The sequence below is a fragment of the Lepidochelys kempii genome, chromosome 3 (genome assembly GCF_965140285.1).
Source record: "Lepidochelys kempii isolate rLepKem1 chromosome 3, rLepKem1.hap1, whole genome shotgun sequence".
In the NCBI taxonomy this organism is placed as follows: Eukaryota; Metazoa; Chordata; order Testudines; family Cheloniidae; genus Lepidochelys; species Lepidochelys kempii.
This window is the reverse complement of record NC_136382.1, coordinates 147,766,864-147,780,512: the sequence shown is the minus strand read 5'-3', so window position 1 is coordinate 147,780,512 and position 13,649 is coordinate 147,766,864. Positions and strand designations below refer to the sequence as shown.

Sequence of the window (13,649 nt, the reverse complement as noted above, 5' to 3'; positions counted from 1 at the left end):
TCTCTCCCTCTATGTGTGTAACTTGCAAGCTGCTAATTGTGTTAGTACATTCTAAGACAGAGTCTGTTCTCAAAGCAATTCACAGAGAGAGAGAGAGACTCAAAGCAATACTCTAACAACAGAAACAGCACCCAGAGACTCCCCGCCCTTTTGTTGTATTAACAATTGTGATTAAAATAGAGATAGAGGATGTATGTGGATGGATGTTTGGTGTGGATAATAACTGAATGATCAGGGAGGTGCCAGCCTAAGAATCCAGTGTCCATCGGCTGAAGAAGGCGTCAAGTGGAAATAACCAGAGGACCCCCCGGAGGGCAGACTGGAATCCACCCAACAGCCTCAAGAATGGGAGAACCAAAGAACAAGATAACATCTTGGAGCCGTCAGGAACGTGCTATCTGCTGATTGATTCAGCAACAGCATGATGAAGCAATTCCCATAGACTGGCATAGGAAGAAATTCCTATAAAAATAGACTCTAAAAAGTGAGAACTTTGGGGTCTGATTCTGCAAACCAACTTCCAGGAGCATCAGATGAGCATCTGACCAGGCCCTGCTCCCTCCTCATGTCCAGGCCACCTGGCCAGTGGCTTGGCATGAGCAACTCTAAGGCTGGTAACTATGGTAACAACCTTGCAGAACCTGTGTGTGTGTGTTTGTATGAATGAATGTGTGAATAAATATGAGATTGAATGGAATGTTATAGCTATAACTAACTGCTTACTATGATTCTTTCTGTATTCACAATAAATGTGGTATTTTGCCTTTTTCCCTTTAATAAGATCCTGCTGGTTTTTATTTTATTGGTATAACATCAGTAACTGTACACCTGAATTGATAATCCTGTGAATGACAAGTGTATGTCACATACTTGTGTTTCATTAACAAGTTTAATGCTAGTTGTCTGGAAATAATTGCTAAGCCAATACATTAAGAGTGCCAAGACTAACTCAGCATAGCACTACCTATGACAGGAAAATGACTTTCCTGCAGTAAAAACAGCTGAGAGAAATCGTGAGTGTCTAAAGCAATCACAGTCTAGAAATGGCACAGAGCTTGTGGTCACAAGAAAATGACAGCTTGTCAGAGAGATGAAGAAGCTTCAAGATGTAAGCTAAAGATATTTACTGTTACTGTGACCTGATTTGCTATCTTCTGATAAGCTGTAATACCCCAAGTTAAATTCCTTCTTTTAAGCTTGCTAAACCCTATTAGTAAGCTTAATCAACCCTCTTAGTAATCATCTTTATTTTATTTACCATGATTACTTGTTCTCTCACTAAACATTCTCTTTTGATTAATAAAATGAATTAAGAATTCCCAAGTTTGTTCTTCAGCTAAGCATCTGAAATACAAACAATCATGAAAAACATGGTACAGATAATTGGTTCTTTAAAATGTATTAGCCAATGTAGGCTTTACAATCCATTTTTCTATCACATTATAAATGAAGGTCCTCATGTAACCAAGAAAAGTATGTCAGAAATTTTAATTTCTTAGGTAAACAGAAAAAGCAGCAATATGGTTTTTTAATGTTTTTATTTTGAAATAGCATATGTACTAACACAAGAAGGTGAGCACAAAAACAGATTCTTTACCAAAATGCAATGAGTTTACACTGCAGTTTGTCTGCTGTTACAGGGACAATGAACTACTACAACCAGGACCTTGTTTACACAGTTGTTTTTCTAAAAAAATCAGAGTGTCCATCTAGCATTGTAGGTGCAAATCACAAAGGTAATGCCAGGGGCTAGTACACACTAGCACCCAACCATTGCTAGCAGTGGTGTATAATTTCCTTAAAACTGAAGGTGTAGACATGGACCAGGATTTATACAGCAGAGTTTATGCAGCAAATTACAAAGGAATACACTGCGTTTTAAGATTTTGGGCTAAGGTTTTCAAAAAGTATGCATAAAGTTAAGCACTAAATTAAGTGGCCTGATTTTCAAAAGTGCTCAGTATTCAACAGCACCCAATGAAACACTTTTGAAAATTGGGTCATTATTCAGGTGTTAAGGATGTAAGAACCTAACTTCAGACACCCATTTTTGGAAATGTTGGCCATCATTCATTAAAAGTGCTTTAGGAATCTCAGATGGATGGCATTATGTTAGTGCAAAGTATTATTAAAAGGTAGAAGAAATAGGTCAGATTAAAAAGTTCAATTCACAAAAGTTTTTTTTAAATGTACAGTTCATATAATTGATAGCATAGGTCAGAATATCCTCCAGCCACCTATTATGTTTCATTAGGTAAGATAAAAAAGAAAAGGTTACTCACCTTGTGCAGTAACTGAGCTTCTTTGGAGATGGTTGTCCCTGTGGGTGCTCCAGTTTAGAGGTCTTGGTGCCCTGCACTTGTAATTGGAGATTTGTAGTAGCAGTACCCTCGGCCACACCGCTCTGAGCGGTTACCTAGTGTGCACAGCCAACCGTCCCTCGGTTCCTTCTCTACCCCAGAGAAACAGCGTGAAACTCCAAAGTAGAGGGGAGGAGGGCGGGTAGTGGCGCACCCACAGCGATAACCATCTCGAAGAATCTCAGTTTACTGCGAAGGTGAGTAACCTTCTCTTCTTCTTTGAGGAGCGTCCTTGTGGGTGCTCCGCCCCTCAATGGAGGGAGGTACTTTGAAGTAGCTTTGTTGACGGTAGATAGCACCAAGAGTCCGAACTGAGTGTTGGCAGTGGAATGTTGTTCTAGGGCAAAGTGTCTGGTAAAAGTGTGGGCCGAGGCCCAGGTAGCTGCCCTGCAAATGTCTATAAGGGGTATGTTCTTAAGAAAAGCTACTGATGTGGATAGCGCTCTGGTGGAATGTGTATGAACTTCTGATGGAGCCGGGATATTGCTCTGGTGGTAACACAGGTGGATACAGCCAGAAATCCACTTAGTCTTTGTTTAGAGATGGCCTCACCCTTTGATCATTCTGTGATAGATAGAAAGAGATGTGATGACTTTCTAAAGGTCTTTGTTTTTTCTAGGGTAGAAGGTCAGAACTCTATGGACATCAAGCGTTGAAGAGTTGTGTCCCTGGAGTCAACATTGGGTTTTGGAAAAAACACAGGTAAGTATATGGGTTGGTTTAAATGAAATGGGGAGGCTACTTTGGGTATAAATTTAGGGTGGTTTGGCAAGATCATTTTGTCCTTATGGAATGTGGTATAAGGCAGGTGTGCCATTAGGGCACCTAACTCTGCTACTCTTCTTGCTGAAGTGATAGCAATAAGGAAGGCGACCTTCACTGATAAGTGTAGCAATGAGCAGGTTGCTAGGGGGTTCGAATGATTTCCCCATGAGGGTGTGGAGCACAAGGCTAAAGTCCCACATAGGAGTAGGGTCTTTCAGAGGTGCGTAGATGTTAGTCATGCCCTTTAGGAAACACTTAGTTGTTGGGTGAGCAAAGATGTTGGTTCCATCTACCTTCTTGTGTAGTGAGGTGATTGCAGCTAGGTACACCTTTATGGAACTGTTGGAGAGGCCCAATTTTTTAAGGTCTAGTATATAGTCCAGGACCCTGGGTAGAGGAGCGGAATGAGCAGATGTGGTTAGCCTCACTCCAGGTGCAGAATTGTACCCACTTCTGAGCATATGTTTTGTGTGTGCTTGGTGTGACCGGGGTGCCTAGGGCAGCCCTCACTGGAAATGAGAAGGTCAGGGCAAGCTACAAAAGGGAGAACAGATACTCCCAAGACTGGTGGGTAACACTGAAGTTAAATTCCCCAACCAGTCACAAACTGCACTTCTGATTCCCCACACTCTGTTTATCAAGAGCAAAAAAAGAAATCACACAACCCCCTTTATTGCATCCCAGTGCTCTGGCTCCCAATCACCACCTAGGTCCAGTACAGTGAGAAGTTATTTGGAAAATTCTGCTTAAATACACAAAAATGTTCTTCTGACCCCAGAGGGTCAGCCACATTACCAGGTCAGTATAGGTTTGGATCTTACCCAAAATACCACACTGCCAGCCAATCCTTTAGTATCTAAAACTAAAGGTTTATTATAAAGAAAAGAGAACAAGAAGAGATGTTAAATGGTAAAACAGTCACATACATACAAAGACTTCGAAGTCCATCAGGTTCTTAGCAGTATTGGCGAGTTTGCTGGCTTGAAAGTTCCTCTGGAACACATCCACAGCTTGGATGGGTCATTCAGTCCTTTGTTCAGAGCTTCGTTTGTAGAAAGGTTACTCCAGAGGTAAGAAGCAGGAATGAAGACAAGAATGGAGAAGATGCAGTTGCCTTTTATAGTCTTTTGCCATGTGGCCTGTGCTTCCTTTGTTCCAACCACAAGCTGACCCGCATATGGCTTGAAAGCCTTGTTTTGTCCATAAGCATGCCCCTGCACACTTTGCTGAGTCATAAGATGTATCTGCCTTCTCTCATTGGTTCAATTGTATAGCTGATGGTCCTTGATGGGCCATCAAGCAGCCTAGGCAGTGCTGATGCCAAACTGTCTAGGGGTGTCACCCAGAAGCATAGCCCAACTTTGAAATACAGACATATGTATAACTCATAATACAAAGGTAATACATAAATGAGATCATCATAACTGGCAAATAACATCTTTGCAGCTACCTTAAATGGCCTATCTAGCATAACTCATTACAATACTGATAATGTGGGACGTTGCACTCCATATGTTTTATGGAAATATGCTTATGAGTGTGAATATGATGCAACTTGAATATGCTTTATGCAAAAGGTCTCTTGTAAGGTATCCTAACAAGGTTATAACCTACTGAATATATTCCTCCTATTTGTATGCATGTATCATTCTCATATCTGAAACTAGAAATGTGAAGTATAACTGAGGTCCTATTGTAATTATGCAAAGTTTAATGATGGTTTAGAATCTTGATGGCTCCCATTGACTAAGACAATTGGTTGTAAGTTGTTTATTTACCTGCAAACCTTCCTGTATACGTGTGGACCAACCCAGGAAGAATGGAGACTAGGAGGTCTTACAGTGACATGTGACCATGTCACATGATACTGGAATCCATCTTAATCCTTGTATTTATCCATTGATGAGGCGGGGATGGGGACAAGCACAGACAAAAGATTCCCTCCTTGTGCCAAAGCTATAAAAGGGGGTGGAGCAACACGCATACATTAGTGGTGCATCCCATTTTGTAAGGAGGGCATCACCGAGGAAGTGGTGACCGAGCCCTGCTTGGGAGCAATACTGAGGGCATTTCATATTGTGAGCCATTGCAAATAAATCTGAAGTAGGGAACCCCCAATGTTTAAATATGGTAACGAGGGTTGGGTAGTCCATCTTCCACTCGTGGGCTTGCGAGAAGTATCTTCTCAGGTGGTCTGCCGCAGTGTTCTGAAGCCCTGGCAGGTAAGACGCGGAGATGTCTACATTATTGGAGATGCATCATTGCCATAGGCATACTGCAGGGATAGGCAAACTTTTTGGCCCGAGCGCCACATCTGGGTGGGGAAATTATATGCAGGGCCATGAATGTAGGGCTGGGGCAGGGGGTTGGGGTGCGGGAGGGAGTGTGGGGTGCAGGAGCGGCTCAGGGCAGGGGGTTGGAGTGCAGGAGGGGGTGCGGCAGGGAGTTGGGATGGAGGAGGGGTGCGAGAGGGGGCTCAGGGCAGGGGGCTGAGGTGCAGGAGGGGTGCAGCAGAGGGTCTGTGGGCTTAGGGCAGAGGGTTGGGGGGCAAGATCTGGCCCAGTGCCGCTTACCTCAAGGGCTCCCTACCTGCCCTGGCCCTGCACCGCTCCCGGAAGTGGACAGCATATCCAGCAGTGGCTCCTGGGAGTGGGGTGGGGCAGGCGGGTCCACCGCGCACTGCCTTCACCTGTGGGTAGCACCCCCGAAGCTTCCATTGGCCACGATTCCCCAATCCCAGTCAATGGGAGCTGCAGGGAGCAGTGCCTGCAGGCGAGGGGAGTGCACGGAGCCCTCTGCCCTCCCTCCCCCAGGGGCTGCAGGGCCATGGTGCTGGCCACTTTTGGGAGTGGCGTGGGGCCAGGGCAGGCAGGGAGCCTGCCTTAGCCCCACTGTGCCATGGGGATGGCAATCCCACGGACGGATGGAAAGCCCTGATGGGCCGGATCCGGCCTACGGGCCATAGTTTGCCCTTCCCTGGCATAGTGCCTCAATGCACAGAGGATATGATTGAGCTCCCCCCGTCAGTTTATATAAAACATGCATGCTGTGTTGTCCGTAAGACTTTGATGGTATTGCTGCGGATGAGTGGAAGGAAGTGTTCGCATGCTTTTCTGAATGCTCTGAGTTCTAGAATGTTTATATGCAAGTTGGCTTCCACTGGGGACCAGCGTCCCTGGATAGTGTTGTTGTCCAGATGAGCTACCCACCCCATGAGGGAGACATCTATGGTGATCGTTATGGTGAGAAGCTTTTTGTTGAAATGGGATCCCTGAGCAGACATTTTGCAGTTGCAACCACTACTGGAGGGAATCCTTCACTTTGCAGGGCATAGTGAGCCGTTTGTGGAGGGAATGCCTCTGTGATATATAGCAGGTGCAAAGCCAAGCCTGTTGGCATCTCATATGTAGTCTGGCATGTTTGACTACATAAATCGTAGCAGGCATATGCCCCAAGAGCTGTAAGCAGATCCTGGCAGATGTTTGGGGGCTGTCTGTGAGCACAGTTATCTGTGTGGTTAGGAGGAGGAATCGCTGCTGGGGTAGTCTCGCTTTTTCTGAGAGACAGTTGAGATAGGCCTCTATAAACTTTAGTTGTTGGACAGGGACCCAAGGTGGACTTTTGGATGTTTATTTGAAACCCTAAGTTGGTGAAGAAGGTTATTGTGGTTTGTGTAGCTTGTACTGGAGTCTGCTGTGTTGGTGCTCTTATGAGGCAGTCATCCAAGTATGGGAAGATCATTTCCCCTAGCCTGCGGAGGTGAGCTATGGTGATGGCTAGGACCTTGGAGAATACCCTTGGGGCTGTCGATAATCCAAAGGGTAGCACTTTGTATTGGTAATGTTGATGGCCTAGTGTGAAGCGCAGGAATCATCTGTGCACTGGATGAATGGTGACATGAAAGTAGGCATCTTGTAGGTCGAGGGACGAGAGCCAATCTCCTTTCTCTAATGCCGGAATTATGGTTGCCAGGGTTACAATTTTGAAATGCTGAGTGCTCATGCAAATTCAACAAGTCTGTATAAGTCCAGAATCGATCTCCACCCATCATTCTTGTTCTGCATGAGAAAATAATGGGAATAAAACCCTCTTGTGTTGAGGTGCTACTGATTCTACGGCTTCTAGTTGCAGGAGATGGTTTATTTCCTGCTGTAATAGGGGCTCATGAGAGGGGTCCCTGAAGAGGGTGAGGGAAGGTGGATGGGTAGGTGGGGATAGAAGTAAATGGGATAGAGTAACCCGTTTGAATGATTTCCAGAACTCTTGTCTATAGTAATGTTGTTCCAGACTGGGTAGTGTGGCAGCACGCGATATCCAAATGGATTGGAGGTCATCTGATATTCCGGAATGAGAGAACATAGAGGTCTCGAGCCCTCGCCCAATATTTCAGAACGATTGACGTGACGTTGAAGGTTGAGACATAATGGGTTGATTTTGGTGCCGCATGCTCCTCTATTGTTTTTGTTTGCAGAGCTGATTGTAGTTTCTCTGAGTTGTGAGTATGGTGTAGGATGGAATCTTTGAGTGTAAAATCTGACCTGTTTCTTCTTATTTGGAGGGACATAAATACCCAAGGTCTTCAAGGTAGTTCGAGTCCTTTAAGGTATGTAGAGATGAATCTGTGCTTTCAGCAAATAGTTTTTGGCCCTCAAAGGGCAGGTCCTCAACTGTGGCTTGTACTTCCCTCAGGAATCCATAGAGGTAGAGCCATGATGCTTGATGCATGAAACGGACATAGCGATAGAACGAGCTGCTGTGTCAGCGGAATCAAGGGAGGCCTGTAAGGCTGTTTTGGAAATTAAGGAGCCCTCCGCAAGGTTAGCTCTGTATTGCTCCTTTGATTCCTCCGGCATTTGGTCAATAAAAGATGTCATTTTATTAAACAAGTTGTAAGTGTATTTCGCCAACAAAGCTGAGTAGTTTGCTACAAGGAATTGCAGTGAGGCCAAGGAATAGGCTTGCATCCAACGAGGTCAAGACTTTTTCAAATCTTTGCCATAAGGGGTGGTTTTTGACTGGTGCTGTTTTCCCCTTTGGTTTACTGCCTCTACAACTAGTGAATTTGGAGACAGGTGAGTAAATAAGAACTCAGCCCCTTTCGCTGGTACATAATATTTTCTATCCAGTGTTTACAGGAGGGTGGGATAGTGGCAGGTGTCTGCCATATTGTCTTTGCAGGATCCATTATGGCACTGTTGATGGGAAGAGCCATCTTTGCTGATGGGGATGCCTGTAGGATGTTGGTAAGTTTGTGCTGGGTCTCTGGCAGCTCTGTGAAAGAGATGTCCAGGGATTCTGCAACTCTTTTGAATAAGTCCTGGAAGCACTTGAAGTCATCTCCTGTAGTGGGAGGTGGTGGCATAATTGTTTCATCTGGAGACAAGGATAAAATATGGGTGGGTGGCAGTGTATTGGCTTCAGGGGCCTATTCGGGCTCTTCTCCACCTTCCTCCTGGGCCTCCGGTGGTGGTGGGCCCATGGGTGAAGGGGACCAGGTGGTCCCTGATGCTGGTGAGTTGAGAGGTTTAAGATTCTGGGCCCTGTAGATTTCTCATGGGTCCCAGTGTGGCCAATTGGGTGGCAGAACAATGAGAGGTTGCATCCAGGGTTGTGACTGCCAACTTCACCCTTCCATAGGTGGTTGTTGGTGAGAGGGTCCCGGTTTCGGGGAGGAATGACGAGGGGTGTAAAGGCCTACGTCATCCTCATCACTAGATAGCGGAGATGCAGATCCACTAGGAGTGCTATTCAGCACAGTCCAGGCCTGACTGGGGTACCATCAGTGCCGAACAAAGGGGTCCCTGGTGTGGAGGTGACTATGAGGTCTGTATGCCTGCTGAATTGGCATGGAACCAGGAAGCTTGGTGCCAGGGATGGTAATACACTCTGAATTGCAGTTAATGTCAGAACTGTTGGTATTGCATACCTGCTATGCTGCAAGGGTACTGGGGATGGCGCCATTGCACTGCTCGGTGAAGAGGATTTCTTTGGCTCCGCCGGTGCTGAGGTAGGTCTCAATCTTTTGGCGTGCACCTGAGAGACAGCTTGCCCATGCTGGGTCTTCAGCTCCTTGAGACATCTCGGTACCCGACATTCCTGGTGCCTTGTGGTCCAACGGTTTCAGTGCCGTCGGTACCAGGGCAGATTTTCTACCTGGAGATCGCTTTCTTTTGGGCGAATCTCTCCGTGGGGATGTATGTGTCTGCTTTTTTGTGACCTTTTTGGAAGCGGACTCCCCGGCAACAGTCTTAGAGGTAGAACCCCTGTCAGAGGCTGCTGATGGGGATTGTTGGCCTGGAGGCATTCTAGTCTCAGGGACTTTTCCATCATTAACAGTTTGAGTTGGAGGTCTCTGGCCTTTCGTGTCCTAGCAGTTAAGTTTTTACAACACAGACACTTTTGGGCAAAATGAGTCTCTCCGAGGCAGCGGACGCACTGAGCATGGCCGTTCAACACAGGAATGGAGAGTCTACAGGTTATGCAGCATTTGAAACCAGGAGAGCCGGGCATGCCTGAGGGAAGGAGATGAGTCCCGTACTTGGTTGTTGTTATTCAAAGTGGGAGCCCGCTGAAGGCGGGGTGGGTGGAAGAAAGAAGCTATACAAAAAAAAAATTTTAAAGGGTAAAAGTAGGGTAAATAAGAGAACAAAATGAAAGGAAGGGTAGTTTACAAACAAAGAAGGGTAACTATCTATGATTTGAGAGATGTGCTGCTGTTGGTGGTCCGACTCAAGCCAAAAGTGGTAGAGAAGGAACTGAGGGATGGTTGGCCGCGTGAAATGGCTGCTGCGTGTGCGTGGCCAACCAGGGCACTGCTACTACAAATCTCTGATTACAAGCGCAGGGTGCCAAGACACTTGGAGTGGAGCACCCACAGGGACGCTCCTCGAAGAAGAAATAAGCGATATAAATTCTCAGAGCTAGGAACAACCCAATATAGCCATTTTCATCCATAGCTTTGGAAGTCCTTTACAATTATCTGTATTTACATTGGGAAGTTTCATTCTAGAATTTATCATTAAAGATTCTTGCACCTTCTTCTAAAGCATCTGGTAGCCATTGTCAGAGACAGGTTACTAGACTGGATAGAATATTGCATGATCCCTTTTGGCAATTCATATATTAAATGCACTGTTCAGGAATCATATAGTATTCGTTATTTCTCAAAATGTTTCCTCTAACAAAGAAAATGTATATTTGTACATTTGAGCTCAGATACATACATAATTATTCTTCCCTAGCTATGCAATCATACAAGCTGAACAAAAAATTAACACTATATTTTCTGATTTTTGAAGAAATGCAATTTTAAAAATATTTTCAAGAGTCCAAGAAGAAAAAGTGTTTTATAAATTACTCTACCAATAAATGACAGTTCCATTGATGATTTTTCATTTTAAGTAGACTGACTGGGTTCCATATCCCATTACTTAAGCATCAAAAAATGAAGCTCTCAGGATGCTAGCACTATTTAAATGTTATCTTGGTGTAACCTGATTAGCACACTGGAATTTATTTCAACAGACTGCTTTAAAGTCTGGGGAAGTTATCTGAACATTGACCTTACATCTTGGTAATTCACAGGAGCACTTTCTTGTTATGAAGCCATCTGATTTGCTTTGTGTTTTAACTTGTTTTCACATTCATCATTAAACACATCCTCTTTTAAATAAATGTTTTTGGACTTCAGACTTGACCCATAAAAATGTATGTTTCTAGCAGAACCCATTTTATCCCTCTTCACCAATTTCAGTAACTGACAGAACATTTCAATGTCAACTTATACAACTTACAATACCCATTTCCCTGATCTATATCACCATACTTTGATAGCTTCTTGAAGGTCAGGCAAGCACATTAACATATATAAAAAAACATACAGAAGAAAGTGTCATTTGTTTTTCTCTCTCTCTCTCTCTTTTTTTTTTTTAAAGAAAAGTGCATAAAGAAACCCACTAAGGATTTTATACACATGCAGGCCTAGATTTTCATTCGTTCTTCACAGCTCTTTCTTGAGCTAGTAATTGTTAAATGACAGCTGTCTGTGCAATGGAGCCTATATGACAGTGGGGGGAAATATTACAAAAATGCAGATTTCTGATCAAATAAGTATTACATGATTCCAGAGAGGGGCAATTACTTACACATTGCAGTTGTGCATCATTTCCTGGGTTTAAGGCTTCAAGGGGCAAGCATTAAAAAAAAAATACAGCTATCTGCTCTGCAGTACGTCCAGAAAGGAATACACTACCATAGTAATGAACTGGACAATACAAAAAAGTATCAGGGGGTAGTCATGTTAGTCTGTATCCACAAAAACAAAGTATTCACTTGTCTCTTAATAGTACTTGTGACGTTCCCCTGGTGTTATCTGGACCGGTGATCTGCTAGGTCACTTCAATCCTCGACCCTGGAAGCCAGCCTTACCCTGCTTGCTGAGACACTGTGACGTTCCCCTGGTGTCATCTGGACCAGTGATCTGATAGTGTCATTCGGTTGTACAATCCAAGCAGCGGCTGGCCAAACCCCATGGCCTTAATGGCTGGATGCCAAGAGAACACAAACTGCCTTTGAGATGGTCAGTGACTAACCGTCTTGCAGTAAACTAAGTGGACAGGTGTGACACACTGCATCTCGGGGGAACACCCTGCAACCCCATGTTCATCCTTATAATATAATTGTGTGGTAACCAATGCAAAGTTTGTCATGTCAGGTATCTTCAGAATGTTCATGTTGCACTGAGCATTGTTGTTATAGTAATGTTATAAGTTGTAATTTCATGCATGTAGTTTTGAGGCTGAAAATGTGTCCTCATGGCTTAAAAAAAGCCCAGGCAAAACTCTCCAGGAACAGAGGGGCAATTCACACCTCATCAGGACATGTATGGGACAAACCCAACCCAGCCCAGCTTCACAGGAACAAAGGACACCGGCCTAGGCAGCAACAAAGGATTGGTTGGACTCTTGAGTTATCGGTCCTGCTTAGAGCAGAGGGTTGGACTAGATGATCTCCTGAGGTCCCTTCCAACCCTGATATTCTATGATTCTAAGTCACTTAGTCACCCCCATGATAAAAGGGAGAGATACTTTCCATGCTGGCTCTCTCTTCCACCTCCACCTACAGATACCACCACCAAGTGACTAAAGCGCTCATCAAAGGGAGATCCTGGCTGAAGGGCAACCAGCCAGCCTGTGGGGAGAAACATCTAAGTTTGTGAGGGCACTGAACATGTTACGATCAGCTTAGAATGCATTTTGCTTTTATTTCATTTGACCAAATCTGACTTCTTGTGCTTTGACTTATAATCACTTAAAATCTATCTTTTGTAGTTAATAAATTTGTTTATTCTACCTGAAGCAGTGCGTTTGGTTTGAAGTGTGTCAGCGACTCCCCTTGGGATAACAAGCCTGGTACATATCAATTTCTTTGTTAAATTGACGAACTCATATAAGCTTGCAGCATCCAGCGGGCATAACGGGACACTGCAAGACTGAGATTCCTAGGGTTGTGTCTGGGACCGGAGATATTGGCTAGTGTCATTCGGTTGCACAATCCAAGCAGCACCTGGCTAAAAGTGCTCACTCATGTGCTGGGAGCAGCTTACATGCTAGTGCCTGTGCGTAAACAGCCTGATAGTGAGGGTTCTCACAGCGGAGCAAGGTAAGGTTGGCTCCCAGAGTTGAGGATTGGAGTGACATAACAGATCACCAGTCCAAACAACACCAGGGGAACTTCACAGTACTTAACTTTTAAAAATATTTAATACGGTTCATGTGACAAAAACAAATGCTGCCAATTAAAATACATTACTTTAGGGGGGATGCAAACAAGAAAAACCTATAAAGATCTGCCTTAATTAAGTTCATGTTTTAACTAAAAGATATATGCATTACTCCCTTATCAGCTTAGTCTTTTCTCACAATGCTAGCACCAGGGCCCAAAAAATTTAGACACTTACACCATGTTTGCACTAGGAATGTTTTTGGAAAGTTTCCCGACTCTCACAAGCATCATTTTGGCTCCACTAGTGTTATCATTGAGATCCCCAGAACTGACAGCCCTCTGGCTACCCACACCAGATTAAGCACAAGGTTCTAAACAACAAACAGAGAAATTGTCCTGAGTCCTGATTTCACAGGACAGCTGCTTGAGAACAGCAGCGAGGCACTGCAGCTGTCCACCTATTGAATATAAACCAGCATAATCTTGGCAACCACAAATGCGAGACACTACTTATTTTAAGTAAAAGGTTAGCAGATCGATTCTGCAGAACTGGAAGGTTTGCATCACTTTACCAATGGAATAATGCCTCCTCCTTGCTTGCGTGTAAGTAGGCAAGTAGATTTTTCAAGGCCAGCCAAAGAACTGTTTAAAATCTTTATCATTTCAGAATGACATTTAATTGAAAACCAAAGACACGACATAAAATTAGTCTCTAGAATAGCTAATTTATTTTAGTTTATAAGATTTAAGGGCACTCACCTGAAATGCCTTTCATGTAAGTTACCCAAAAAAAAAAAAAAA

The 13,649-nt window shown here is 44.1% G+C and overlaps 1 protein-coding gene across 2 annotated transcripts in view; it reads right to left on the bottom strand.

The window, feature by feature from the left end:
- TTC27 (tetratricopeptide repeat domain 27) overlaps positions 1-13,649 on the bottom strand; it is a 185,161-nt gene that overhangs the window by 132,352 nt on the left and 39,160 nt on the right. The window lies entirely within an intron of this gene.